This window comes from Heterocephalus glaber, unplaced genomic scaffold (genome assembly GCF_053883595.1).
Source record: "Heterocephalus glaber isolate CG9 unplaced genomic scaffold, H.glaber_assembly_v1.0 deba00001745, whole genome shotgun sequence".
Classification (NCBI taxonomy): Eukaryota; Metazoa; Chordata; class Mammalia; order Rodentia; family Bathyergidae; genus Heterocephalus; species Heterocephalus glaber.
In genome coordinates, this window is record NW_028258451.1 from 3685701 (window position 1) to 3701031 (window position 15331).

The 15331-nt window shown below is 39.3% G+C and overlaps 1 long non-coding RNA gene across 5 annotated transcripts; it reads left to right on the forward strand.

Moving 5' to 3' along the window:
* The first annotated feature begins 1444 nt into the window (after window positions 1–1444).
* Window positions 1445–12376, forward strand: LOC147821320 (uncharacterized). 5 transcript variants are annotated; one of them, XR_015447272.1, is made up of 8 exons: window positions 1445–1864; window positions 2831–2931; window positions 4016–4090; window positions 4442–5676; window positions 8311–8470; window positions 8753–8812; window positions 9251–9304; window positions 9488–12376. It is a non-coding gene; the product is annotated as an uncharacterized LOC147821320 (long non-coding RNA). The 5 variants fall into 5 exon arrangements; XR_015447271.1 differs by having other exon boundaries at window positions 2831–2927; window positions 4016–4559; window positions 5614–5676; XR_015447270.1 differs by having other exon boundaries at window positions 2831–2927.
* Window positions 12377–15331: the final 2955 nt, after the last annotated feature.

Sequence of the window (15331 nt, forward strand, 5' to 3'; positions counted from 1 at the left end):
TTCTCATATGTTCTGTGCATCGCTATTACTCTTAATGTATTCTAGACATGATTTTTCTGTCTTGTAATCATCTCCAACCCAACTTATGAGTTTTCAGCTCTTTGGATTTAAATCAGAAACATTTTAGTAAGTCTGAGCCCTAGAGACCCACTACTAATAAGACTATCACTAGGATGAATGGATAAAGGGGTGTGTTTGTGTGTGTGTGTGTGTGTTCAAACCTGTATCAGTGATTTTATAAATTTATACCTATGTTATAAATTTATGTATCTGATTTCTATGCTAGGTCTAGTAATATATATACATATACATATATATATTTATCTAAATCTTTTTGAACAGTTATTTAATAAGAATTATTTAATATCTGTCTTTGTAAGCACATTTATAAACTTTTGACATGAGATTTGTAAGTTCCTAACCAGCATTAATATTATATTAAGAAATTTGTAATAAAAGTGTCTAACATTTCTTTTCATAAAATATATAACAGTTTAGAAAAATAGTGTATTTTAAGGCATATGTGGAGCAAACTGACATATTCTTTCATCTACAAAAGTTGCAAGAAGTTTATGAGAAACAAAAAGATTGAGTTGTCAGTATTCATAGTGCTTCTCCCTATTCATTTATTACTTTGTGCACCAGCATATTCTTGTAAATGCTTAATAACTGACTCTCCCAAAAGAAATGCCCCAAGTGTGGAATCTATTAACTTCTTTAGTGCAAATACCCCCATAATGGTCAATTCCAGGGCTGCTTAACACTGAGTAGCAGAGACATGCATTAATCAGATCTCATTAGGTCCTAAGGACTGACTGGAGCATTTGCTGCTTGTAAACAGGAGACGAAGGATTGTTAGGGGCATCATAACTGCCTGAGAGTGTTGGGAGCAATGCTACATAATTGTAGTGAAAAATTATTTGAGTAGGCTTAGTTCTCCTGCCTACAGCCCAGCTAGGACATTCCAGACATAATTGCATTTTGGCCTCTGGTCAAAACTGAGACCTCAGTGATCCCCCCAGATGCTGCAATCTCCAGGACAAGACCACAATTGTGGGAGGCACCAGGGAGGAACCAAATCTTCATCTGCATAATTCCTCATTGTTCTTAGATTTCCACTGCCCCCCAACTTTTTGTTACACATTGTTTATCCCAATGTGAAGTACTGAACTCTATTTTCCACTTGTTACATTTGTTTCCCCATGTACTGAATAAAAGGTGCTGAAAGCTAGAGGGTTTTTGTCTTTGCCACCCAGAGCAGCACTGATCAGACCCAAAGCTCAGCTTCTTTTCAGTCTCATTTGTCTACCTTTCCTGTAATTCACTGTGTGCTGCCTTGGCTCACAAGAGACTAGGACTTACTGTAGAGGTTCTGGTAACATCCCCTTCCCCTGTTCCCTACATGAGAGTGTTCATATTTTACAAAGATGAGGGGAGAGTCAGAGGTTGGGGCTGGTGAGGCTTCTCAGTGATTTTTCATGGAGATTTTGCTGGTTTCTGAGTGATGATGTGGGCTTTAAAAATATATGGACCATTTGATTTTCAGATACCTAGGCAATCAAGGTGATATTTGTGTTATCATGCTTTTTGTGTGTCAGGTAGGAAAAAAATCGTCAGTTGGGAAATAATGGGTTTTTTTTATTCCTTAGCATTTAGAGTTTAAATATAATGACGTTAGTAATAATCCTACTAATAACTATATGTGTCTTGGTAAGATATACTATTTTTTCCACAGTATTGGCCATTTAATCATTGAAGGTGTTATGTGAAGAGAATATGATGACTCTGAGAATGTTGCTGGTACTGAAGTTTTGATGGGATCCAAAGAGTGTTAACGGTTCCCTAATGATGAAAGTGGACCAAGGTTATTTGTTGGTATCTTGATAGAACAGACTGTGTCCTTAAATGTATTTATCACATGGATCTACTTAGGTTCCGGTCAAGTCATCACTGTGTACATGTTTATAAATGGAGCTTTCCACGTATCCAGGCAAGTGATAAGGAAGGATAGATAACATCCTTGACTAACACTGAGAAACCATGAAATTAGAACTGTGACACTGGAACTTGTGTTCTCAAGTCTTTTGCTCTCCCATCAAGCTCTTTCCAAGTACATGGAGATGAGCTGCTGTTACATTTCTCATTAAAGATGTTGTTTCCAGACATCAAGGTAATTAATGATACTGCTGAAATTCTTCTACTGAAATTGTTTTTGGTATGTGTGCAGATGAAATAATGGCCAGCTTAAGTGGGAACACTCAGCTTAACTGAGGGTGATTCTGCATGCGGGTGACCCACCTAAGGATTATTGCCAGAACTGCATAAAAGGAGGATAGGAGGAGAGGAATGCTGGCTGCTGATTTCCCAGGAGAAGCTTTGTTGGAACTGGAACTCAGTGGCTTTTCTTGCTGTTGCTCCCTCAGTGGGTGGGTGGGTGGGGGGTGCTGGTCTTTGCCTTTGTCTTGAGCATCACTCCCTGGTTCCAGTGCAGATCCCTCAGTGTTCTGGCACAGATTGTTCACCCTGCCGGCATAGACTTTTGAGCTTCTACCACTGGCCCTTGAGCCTTTTGGTGCAGATTCTTGATATGAACTTGCATGAGACATTGCTGAGGGCTGTAGGCCTCTGGCTGGACTCATGTGGAATATTATGTGGAAAGATCTATTGCACTTTTCTGGGTTTGACTTTTTGGGAGAATATTGTAAGACAGTCCTATAAATTTGTATATCCTGTGGTAAATCTGTTTCCTTGGAAACACCGACTAGAACAGTATGTTTATAGGTAAAAAATAAATTTGTAATAGTAAACATGGATTTTTCTTCATTTGCAGGTATAGACATGCAGTAAGATGTGCACAGAACACTGGGATTTTTAGATTTCTGTCAAGACCTTATAGTAACCCTTTCAACTGTTGGTCAGCACACCATGTAGGTAGGTGGTTTCATGTAGGTTCTGATGTAGGCCCAATCCACAGCACAGCTTGGCAATCTTACTGGTTTTACCTTCTCAAGTATTCTTAAGATGTATTTTCTAAAGCCTTTGCAGATTACTATCATGAGATCACAGTTAATCTAACATCAGCCTTTAATGGCAGACATTGCTTTTATGCAAACAAGTGCTGATGTAGACCAAAACTAAAGCACAGACCACCTGATCTTCAGATCACATGAGGCAAGTGGCTATGGTTTCCCTACCACTTGCCATCACGATTTCTTTGCCAGTATTCAGGTGAGGAATAATAACATCCCACACTTGAAACCATGCAGTTTCTTTTCTGTATTTCAGAGAGGATGTGTAACCCTGTAAGGAGGTTGCACATATCCAAGTATTTATCACATAGTCCCACCTATAGTAATCATAGGAACTAGGCAGATATTCCATGAAGAAATGTTGTCTTATCTGACATTATCCATGACCTTGGAGAACCACAAGAATCCAGGTAGAGTCCTGTGATCATGGATGTAATAGAAGCTATTCAACAGTTCCTGTTGTGTCTTGATTCCTGTCAAGGGTTAACAGTGAACTTAAAAAGTTCATTATCAGGAGATATTTCTGTATTAGAGTATTTTCATGTACAGCACATGCCAGACCGACTATTAGATCATCAAATATCTGGATCAGTGATGTTTGTTTCAGTACAATTTTTATCATATGATTAAAAAAATGTAAGTATGTAGAAAAGGAATGCAGTATTTCATATTCTAGTAACCATATTATTGCATTATCTTACATTTAGAGAGAATTTACTCTGGGAATTTCAAATGACTTTCATGTACTAAGGTTATTATGCATTTATGCATCATGGTAGTTAAGTTAAATATTAGCAGTCATGAGATAATGAGGTTTGGAACAATGATGTTCATCATAAAATAATCAAGAATACAAGTAGAGTTGATGAGTCCAGGTAGAAATGAAATCTTGCAATAATGACAATAAAGAAAGTTATTTGAAGGGTCCCAGTAGAAAAGTCTTACCATACATATACTTGTCACCCATGTTTTACATTTCCATGCAGATACGGTGTAAGTCTCATGATGACCAACAGTGGCAGTTTGTTGTATCCATGGCCATGATGATCAAGAGGGATATTGTAAGTGTGGGGTTCTTCCATTTATTTTAGCATGCTTCCTGTACATATTTAGTAAAGGAATGATTCTGTTTACCACTGCTAGTAACAATTAGCTTATTATATAAAGTTTGATAAACTCTGAATTTAATCCTAGGAGGTGTGGAGACATATTCAGGGATCCATGAAAGTTATTCAACTGATCCACATCACAGTATTGATCATAATTTTTTCTACAGGTACCCAGCCAAGAGAAAATGGTGTGAAGAACAACATCTCTGACCTTGAAGTTCTAAAGATCTAAGTACTTCAGTTGGTTTCCCTGATGATGGAGGTGACCAAAATTTTAACATTGTCCTTTTTTTCTCCCCTCAGGTGAAAGATGATGCGTCCTAAACACACATCTCAAAGTGTTGTCTAAGATTCCAACAGTTATTAAATTATAGTGATTGAACTTAAGCATGGTAATTTATGAAATGTTATGACTAACCTGGTAAGTAAGAAATTGTCCCTACCAAGATGCTAACAAATAACCTTCAGATTTCTTGGTAAAGTGGATGGGATATCTAACACAATGTTACCCTGGCTTTTTGGCAGGTATTCCATTAAGTTTTATCCTAGTGTACAGGTTTGTTGACTTTAAATCATTAGAGGCATTTCTTATTTTTTGGTATTTATATCGTGAATGATGCTTTTGAACTCCTGTGGTAACCTCTGCTTAGAACACGTTCAAAATATGATTTGTCAGTAATGCTTTTTGTAAATATGAGATTGTACTATGGACTTATTTAGAGATTGTGATAGGTTATTGTATAGGGATGCAGGTCATTGACCATATTTCCTATCCCCTAGTATTGAATATGGGAATTTTTCTAGTGTTTCTTCCAAACAAGATGGTATTTCTTAGTAGGCTTTTACCTCAGTGTTCAGCTTTACCATGTAATTTTGATAAGAATATGATTTGGTATGTTGAATGCCATGACCAAGGGAATGTGTCAATGTCTTCTTTGAATGACATAGGTTCCAAAATCATTTTTTATGATTTGATTTTCAAGTTTCTCTGAAGACACTGTGATTATCCTACCCATGGGAGTGAGTAAAGTCCATAGAGGGTTATGAAGTAAGTGCTGAGATACTCTAAACCAGATCTTCATCTATAGAGGAAAGGGATGAGGGTGTCCTATTACTAGATTTAGTGGTCACTGCTCCTATAAGAAATAATTTTGTCCTTCACAGTTATAGTAAATATGAATTTATCCTTTATATACCATAGGGAAAATTGGTGTTTTAGCAAGGACTGCTGAGGGAGTGATTATGAACTGGTTAATTGAAATTATCGTGGAACTCTAGGACTGCAGTAAGCATAGGTTAATTTCCAGGGTGTGGAGATGACAAAATATGGGCTCTCTGACAATACTGTTTTTGTTTGGTGAATCCAAGTATCCTGAGGAGTTTAGCTGTCCTTTAGCAATGGACATTAAAAAGAGAGTGGGCTCATGTTCTGACACAGCACCTTCTATGCCAAACTGGCTTTGTATTTTTTTCAGATGCCCTTCAAGAGAACACAGTGATCCAGAAAAGATGGTTGTTGCAGTCATCCTAGTAACAAGGTAAATGATAAAATGGTCATAGTCCAGTGAAGGCTGTTTGATCTTCTATAATCCTGGCAAGTTCTTAACTAGGTGCTCAGATGTTAAGGTCTTGGCTAGTGTATTGGTCTGGGATGAAATAGTCACTCACTAGTGACATCTCATTTTCAGCAATTCATTTTATGACTGTGTTAGGTTTTATTCCCCACTTCTGGTGATACATGTTTTCAAAACATATTATCACCTTAATATTACAAGGATACATCAAATGTCATTGCATCTTTTCTGGAATGTAATAGATGTAATATGCTTGTATTGCTACTGGTGGAGGAGAGATTTATGTAATTTTCACTGAGTCCATCTCTGAAATATTGTCCTTGGAAGGTTTGCATGTATCACTGAAGACAGACAACACTCTCTTACAAGGCTTTATTCATGGAAGCCTGCAAGTATCTAGATAACGTAAGTGGGTGCTGAAATGATGAAGTGACATAGGGAATTTGGAGTTGTATAAGTGCAAATGAGACATATACCAAATCATAAGTCTATGACAAGAGTCCATAGATGGGTGAATACATCACAGCAAGCAAAATAAGTTTGTAAAGTAGAACACGACTGATCTCTCTATAAGTGCTAATGTGGGCATTCACCACATCACAGGAAACCAGATCTTCATATACAGGATGAGTGATGAGGATGTCCTTGACACTTGTTACTGAGGTTTTGTTACAAGTACTAAGGGATGAAATGAGAGACATGATGAAAATATCTAGTGAATGCAATACTGCATTTTGTATGAGACAGAAATGAATATTGAACCTGTACAATTTCAGGGATCCATCACATCATGGTTGGATGTAGACATGGTGGTATTATAACACAACAGTAAACATTGAAAAATTTACAGATGGCTCTATTACACATTTGTACATGCCAGAGAATACAATTTACATAGAATTAAGGACTATATTGACACATAGCTGAAGGATGCCTTTCTGTTTCTTGGTGAGGGGCAGAAAGAGTCAGTGACATGGAAGAGCAAGATGAGAGCTAAATGACAGTTTTCTGTAGGTGCTTTCAAGTTAATGGAAGTGATCACTTGAATGAGTGTGTTGAAAAAACCTTGAACAAACCAAGGAAAAACAAAAGTATAAATTACAGCCCATTGGCACCCATCCAATCTTCAATATCCAGGTGGCTAGCATAAGGGTAATAGCCCAATGAGATGTTGTCATGTACTGGATTCTTATGCCGGAAGGTCACTGTGACTGTGGAGTTCTGAGCTGACTCCACATTCACACATCAGAGACCTTATTTTCAGATGTGATTTTCATTGTTGATAGTGAAACTCTGAGGTAGTCTCCTTTATTTGGCAAGTGTGAGGTTAAGGGGCTCATTCCTATCAGGGTGTAGAATCAGGTGCTACTGAATCCAGGCCAAAAGTGTGCCTTTAAACTGGCCATTGTAAAGGGGAACAAAAGAGGGAGGGTAGGGGGAGAGGAAAGAAGAAAGAAAGAAAAGAAAATAGAAGAAAAAATGGAAACAAAGCTTTTGTAAATAAAGGAGAGGAGAGAGGTAGAGGGAGGGGAGGAGAGTGGGAAAAAAAGAAGAAAGATACATCATGAACAGGTACAAATTCCCTGTGATGAATGCTCTCATTATGTTTACCTGAAATGTACTAATAAATTTTTTGCTTCAAAAAAAAAAAAGAACAACAACAACAACAACCTAAGCATTGTAGAGAAAAAGCAAGGATTCAGATAATTATCCTAGAGTAGTTCCCTGAGATACAGATTGTAACAGTTTGTCCGTGTCTGCTCAGGAGTGTCCATTTTCTCTTCTCTGGCTTTCAGTGTGCATAAATGAGGGTCCTTGTAGTGGTGATGGACACCTGAGTAATCCCATGATGTGCAGATTGTGCAGATGGAGAAAAAGAAGGGCATAGGATAAAGTACAGGATGGGTTCTTTCGGTGTGTTTTCCAGTGACGGGTCCAGACCTCACAGCCAGGAAAGGCCAGCCCCTGGAACCTCAGCAGGATCCAGATAGCAGCAAGTATGGCCTCCATCACAGCACAGGAAATGGATCTTCCTAGGCTTCAGTGGAGCATGTTGGGGTTCTGAGTGTAGCCGATACCATATTTTGTGTGAATAAATTCAAGTATAAAAGACTAACAAATCAGAAATCTAGTCTGTGTGAATGTTCTTTTTGTATAGGGTAGGAAAAGTACTGTTCAAGGTCCCTGTGTCCTGGCATTGCTTACTTACTATGTGCAGTGACATGCTTGAGTATCAGACTGCTGAGAAAGAAGCACAGGAAACTTGCAGGCACCCACTTGATGAGGATCAGAGCCTTGGGATGATATTCTTCCCTTAGTTTCAATCTGGTATGCAGTGGAGTGGAAGCCTCCCACACCAGTGGTGGTTGTCAATGAATCGAGCACATTGTATGCTTGCAGAACATGCTGTATCTTTTTAGCATGGTCTTGTTCCTTTTCCCTTGATGGATACAGAGTGATTAAGAAGTTGGTTGATGTACACTTACAGAAGGCCAGGGAAATACCACCATGGGTACAAGCTGATCACTAGGCCAGATGTCTGTATCCAGGTCAGAAGGAGCCTCTGGCTAACCTGGTATTAACATGTTTCATCACCAGGTATCCTGCCAAAAGGTCTTGGGAGATGCTGCTACCCTCAGCCATGCAACACCTTCTTCTTTACTGATGTACATTGTGGGAGGGCACTTGGGCACACTTTGCTTTTCCCCACTGATTCCCCTGTGTGCCAGTGAAGATGAAATCTTCCCAGTGGCTGCTGGTAAGTGTCCCATTTTCATGTAGGGGAACTGACCCGTAATGTAGTTTTCATGTTGGCTAGGTGGATGGGGAGGCCAGGATTCTTGCTAACATCCACTATGAATATTGAGCCTTAGAACTTCTGCAGGTTTCCCTTCAAGTGAGAAAGAATTCTCTTACCATATTTTTTCTAGGAAACGCCCCTGAGACTGAGGTGTTAAAGCAAAGGGGCCACAGTCTAACACAGTGACCTCCATGATACTCACATGGACTAAATCAGCATTCTCTGATGTCATTTTCACAGGGACAGTCATGTCACAGTGAGCAGCACAGTATAATCAGGTGGATGCATACAGACATCCAGGTAAGTGTGGGCTTGTGCCCAGGCCACCAATGAGGTCCTGCCACTTCCACATGAGTAAGTGACAAAGGTGTGGCTTGGCATTTGTAGCCCACTGCTTGATTTGAAGTTGCTCAAGTAAGGAGGGATGGAATCCACAGCAATGCCACTCTCTGGGAGGAGACCCTTGGCACAGCTTAGGTGAAATGGATGGTAAAAGAGTGAGCACTGAAGAAGACATGGTGTCTAGGTTTGGGTGCTTGCTGTGTCCCAGCCAGGGAGCTCTAGCACGGGAGAGTCTGCAGGGGTCCACTTAGGAGAGGTTTGACTGTGGGGACAGGATTGTTTTCATGCAGTTATCCCAGCAGCCAGGTACATTTCCAGTGTGAGTCAGTGGTTTTGGTGGGAATTGAAATGCTCATTGACTCAGCACTGACTTTGTCTTCTCCATGTTTTCTGCAGGTTCCTTCAAGGGAAGATGAGCAGACTATGGCTGGAACTGCATGCAGGTGTCAGGTGAGAATCTGCCTGCTGGTACCTCATTGGGCACCAAGTGATGGTCTGTACTCAGATGGATGTGAAGAGGGTGTGCATGAGTTATTCGCATGTTTCCTAGACATGCACCCTCTAAGGTCTTGACTACTGAGTGGTTCAGAGTTTGTGCCACACTCAGCATCATAGCCTTTTTTTCTGTGACAGGTTGGCTGTTGATGGTGAACCTCTGATTCTGCCCTCTTCATCGACAAGTGTGGTGCTCTGTGCCTTCTTGCTGTCACAAGGAAGCATCAGATGCTATTGGTTCCCTTCCAGGAGAGATGATGTGTATTTCACACTTGTCCCACTAGGGGAGTAAGCAGGGCATGAGGTCACTGTGACAGAGTGGGTCCCTGAGATGGGGATTGGAGTGAATTGGGAGGTATCTCCTCAAAGGCATCCATTACCATTGCATGGCTAGTTTGTTGACAAGAAGGAGGGAGGAGCATGACGGTGGTCATGGAACCTGAATGATAGGATGACATGGGAGTTGTACAGGTAGACATGGAGGAGACCAGAAGGGGTAGAATCTCTTGTGCTTCTTTTCCAGTGAGGGAGTCCACAGCTCATGGTGATCCCTGAACATCACCAGGATCTGTGTAAGGACAGCCATGGACCTTCACTGCAGCATAGGCAGGGAATATCCATGGCCTTCACTAAGTGATATTGGGGTCCCTGATGTGGAGTCATGGGGTAGTGGGGTTGCTGTGACTTTGCTTTAGGTTCTGGAGCCCAGGAGAGCAATGAAGGAAGAACTGAGCCAATCCACTGACCCTGAATTTTTCCTTTGTGTATAGTGCAGTAAAATGAATGTTGATCTTCTCTACATCCTTGGAGTGCTTATTCTTTGGTCCAGTGGTGTTGTGATGGACCACCCTGCCCAGGAGAAAGCACAGAATTCTTTGCAGGTCAATAGTTGATGATAATGAGTCTCAGGATGAGAGTTTTGCACTCAAATTGCTTCCAGTATCAGAGTGAAGAGAAAGCCTTTGTGCCAGTGGTGATGCCAGAGCACAGCACAGTGTTCTTGCAGAGCAAAGGATAAGGTTTGAGCGGGTGTGGTTTGCCTTCCTTTCAGATATCTGCAGTGATGAAAAAACATTTGTTGTGGTGAGATTGCTGATGATAGATGAGATCTTTGTGCATATAGCCTGGCTACAGGGCATGATATTCCTTAGAAAGGTAAAAAATGAGCCTCTACATAACCTGGCCATGTGATGGTTTTTCACCATGAATGCTGCTATGCCCAGAGTTATGATCAGGTCTTGTGAGATCCTCAGCCATGGAATATCTTAGTTTTTTCTGATGAACTTTGGAGAAGGGACTTTTCTTTTCCCTGCTGTTTGACATGTATGTCAGTGGAGGTAAAACAATAGAGACTTCTCAATGGCTATGAGGCTGCATCCCATTGCCATGTAGAATGGCTGGACCATTCTTCATGGCCAAATGTGCTTTTCATGCTCACAGAGAGAGGAAGGTAGAAATTATTGATAGTATCCAAATATTCATCACTATAGTTATTGACCCTCAGAACTTCTTCATATTTTCATTTAAGGGAGAAAGAATTCTCTTTGCAGGCTTTATCCTTGGAGTTCTGGAAAGACCCATGTCTTTAAGCAAGTAAGTAGTTTTTTTTTAAGTTCTTTTATTGGTACATTTTAGGTATACAATTCATTTACATTTATCATTAGGTGTTTGTACCTGTACATGATGTATCTTGGTTCTTATATTTTTCCCCATTACCTGTGCACCCTTCACACCCTCTACCCTTCTCTATTTACATAGATTTCATTTCCATTTTTTCCTTTTCTCAGTTTTTCCTTTCCCTCTTTTCCATTCCCCTTCCCCTCCTTTCACCCTTTCATCTTTGGACCTTTTTTCCTATTTTGAATTATAAATTATTCATTTTAATCATTTTAACCCTTGTTTAGTCTATCAGTTTCTCACACTAGTGAAACTATTTAGTATTTACACATGTGTGTCCTATTTATTTCACTTAAGAGTATGGCCTTGATATGCATCCATTTAGCTATAAATGACTGTAGTTTTTCATTCTTTATGGCTGAGTAGTACTCCATTTTATAAAAAAACCACATTTCCTTTATCCAGTTTCCAGTTGATGGGCACTTGGGCTGTTTCCAAGCTTTAGCTATTACAAACTGTGCCACTATGAACATGGGGACACATATATCACTGTGGTATGATTCTTTGAATTCTTTGGGGAAGATGCCCAGCCGGGGAATAGCTTCTTTCCCTACATAACTTATCTTCCAGCAAGTTTGGTGTTTCTGTCTTAATATTTATATCTTTAATCCAGTTCAATCTTAGTTTAGTGCATGGTGATAGGTGTGGGTCTAGTTTCAATCTTTGGCAGGTTGAAATCCAGTTTTTCCAACACCATTTATTCAACAGACTATCTTTCCTACAATGATGGTGATTGGTTTCTTTGTCAAAGATGAGGTGGCTGAGCATGTCTGGAGTTTTTTCTGCATCTTCTAATCTATTCCACTGATCCTCGGGTCTGTTCTTTTGCCAGTACCTTGCTGATTTTATCACAGTAGCTTTGTAGTAGAGTTTCAAGTTGGGGATCGTGATACCTCCGGCCATGTCTCTGTTGCCTAGCTATTCTAGGTCTCTTATGGTTCCAAATGAATTTTTGGATTGTTTTCTCTAGTTCTGTGAAGTATATTGTTGGAATTTCAATTGGCATTGCATTGAATCTATATAGCAGTTTTGGAAGTATGGCCATTTTCACTATATTGGTTCTTCCTACCCAGGAGCAAGGGATGTCTTTCCATTTTCTTGTATCTTCTTCAATCTCTTTTATCAGAGTGCTGTAATTTTCAGTGTAGTGGTCTTTTCCTTCCTTTGTTAGATTGATTCATAGATATTTCATTTTTTTGGATGCTATTGTAAAAGGAATTGTTTCCCTAATTTCTCTCTCAGTGAGTCTGTTATTTGTGTACAAGAAGGCTATTGTTTTTTGAGTGTTGACCTTGTATCCAGCTACTCTACTGAATCTGTCAATTAAGTCTTGAAGTCTTTTGGCTGAGTTTTTTGGGTCTTCTTATTTATTATTTATTTATTTATTTATTTATTTATAATTCTTTTATTGGTACATTGTAGGTATACAACACAATTACATTTCTAATTGGGAATTGTACCTTTACACAATGCATCTTGGTTCTTATTTTTTCCCCATTACTAGCCCCCCCTTCACCCCTTCCACCCTTTCCTTATTTACAAAGAGTTTATTTCCATTTTTTCCGTTTCTCAACATTTTTCCTTTGCCTTCTTTCCTTTCTCCGGCCCCTCCCACTACCCCTACCCCTTTGGACCTTTTCTTCCTATTTTGCATTATCGATTATTCATTCTAATCAATGGTACATTTTAGGTATACAATACAATGACATTCATCATTGGAAATTTGCACCTTTACATAGTCTCTCTTGGTTCTTATTTTTCACCCCTTGCCCAGCCTCCCTTCAACCCCTCCATTCCTCCCTATTTACAAAGATTTTGTTCCTATTTTTCCATTTTCTCATATTAATCCTGTTCTCCTCTATCCTTTCCCCAATCCCTCCCACTTCCTTCCCCTTTGCCCCTTTTCTTCCTATTTCACATTACCTAGTATACATTTAGTCCTTATTTACATTTTCAGTTTATCACACCAGAGAAACTATTCGGTATTTATTCATGTGTGTCCTTTTTATTTCACTTAAGAGTATCACCTCAATGTGCATGCACTTAGATATAAATGTATCTAATTTCTCATTTTTTATGGCTGAGTAGTACTCCATTTTATTTAAAAAAATGCATTTTCTTTATCTAGTCTCCAGTTGATGGGCCTTTGGGCTGTTTCCAAGTTTTAGCTATTACAAACTGTGCTGCTATGAACATAGGTGCACATATATCACTGTGGTATGATTCTTTTAATTCTTTGGTGAAGATCCCCAGCAGTGGAATACCGGGGTCAAATGGGACTTCCTGTCCTAGTTCTTTGAGGTATCTCCATACTGATTTCCACAGTGGTTGCACCAGTCTACACTCCTACCAGCAGTGGAGCAGGGTTCGTATTTCCCCACAGCCCCACCAGCATTTGTTATTGGTTGATTTCATGATAGCAGCCATTCTTTCAGGAGTGAAGTGTAATCTGAGCATTGTTTTCATTTGCATCTCTCAAATGACCAGTGATGTTGAACATTTTTTCATGTATTTATTTGCTATTTCTACTTCTTTCTGTGAGAAATGTCTGTTCATTTCAGATGCCCATTTTTGGATTGGGTCTTTAAATTTGGGAGGTCTGATCTTTTTAAGTTCTTTATAGATTTGAGATAGTAGACCTTTTTCTGAGGAAGAGCAGGTGAAGATTTTTTCTCACATTGTGGGTTGTCTTTTCACACTGCTGGTGGTTTCTCTTGCTGTGCAGAAGCCTTTTAATAAGAAGAGATCCCACTTGTTGATTGTTTGTGCTAGTTCACAGGCAACTGAGGTTTTGTTCATAAAATCTTTTCCTACACCGATGTCTTCAAGGGTTCTACCTAACCTCTGTTCCAACTGGTTCAGAGTTTCTATTTTAATATTTAGATCTTTAATCCATTTTGATTTTAGTTTAGTGCATGGTGAGAGATATAGGTCTAGTTTTAATCTTTGGCAAGTTGAAGCCTAATTTTTCCAGCACCATTTATTAAAGAGGTTATCTTTCCTCCAGTGAGGGTGTTTGGCTCCTTTATCGAAGATGAGATGGCTGAGTGTGTCTGGCATTGTTTCTGCATCTTCTAATCTGTTCCACTGGTCCTCAAGTCTGTTTCTTTGCCAGTACCATGCTGGTTTTTTTTTATCACAGTAGCTTTGTAGTAGAGTTGCAGGTTGGGGATTGTGATACCCCCTGCCATGTCTCTGTTACCTAGAATTGCTTTTGCTATTCTGGGTCTCTTCTTGTTCCAAATGAATTTTTGGATTGTTTTCTCAAGGTCCATGAAGTATGCTGTTGTGATCTCAATTGGAATTGCTTTAAATCTATATAGCAGTTTTGGAAGTATGGCCATTTTCACTATATTAATCCTTCCTACCCAGGAGCAGGGGATGTCTGTCCATTTTCTGATAGCATCTTCAATCTCTCTTTTCAGAGTGCCATAGTTTTCAGAGAAGAGGTCTTTGATTTCTTTCATTAGGTTGATTCCTAGGTATTTCAATGTTTTGGATGGTATTGTGAAAGGAATTATTTGCCCTATTTCTCTCTCAGTGAGTCTGTCATTGGTGTAGAGGAAAGCTATTGATTTTTGTGTGTTGACCTTGTAACCAGCTACTTGACTGAATTTGGTTATTAAGTCTAGAAGACTTTTGGTGGAGTTCTTGGGGTCTTCTATATAGAGTATCATGTCATCTGCAAATAATGACAATTTGACTTCTTCATTTACTGTCTTTATTCCTTTTCTTTCTCTTGTCTAATTGCCATGGCTAATGTTTCCAGAACTATATTGAACAAGAGTGGTGATAGTGGGCATCCTTTCCTTGTTCCTGATTTTAGTGTGAAGGATTTCAGTTTTTGACCATTTAGTATGATATTGGCTGTTGGTTTTTCATAGATGGCTTCTATCAGTTTGAGGTAGAGACCATCTATTCCAATTTTTTGTAGGGTTTTTATCATAAATGCATGTTGTATTTTGTCAAATGCTTTTTCTGCATCTATGGAGATAATCATATGGTTTTTGTCCTTGGCTCTATTGATATAGTGTATTACATGGATTGATTTGCGTATATTGATCCATCCCTCCATCCCTGGGATGAATCCCACTTGATCAGGGTGTATGATCTTCTTGGTGATCTTCTGCATTCTGTTTACCAGTATCTTATTAAGGATTTTTGCATCTATGTTCATTAGTGAGATGGGCCTATAGTTCTCCTTTTTGGTTGTGTCTTTCTCTGCTTTGGGGATCAAGGTGATGCTTGCTTCCAGGAATGAATTTGGGAGTATTGCTTCCCTTTCAATTTCAGTGAAGAGTTTAA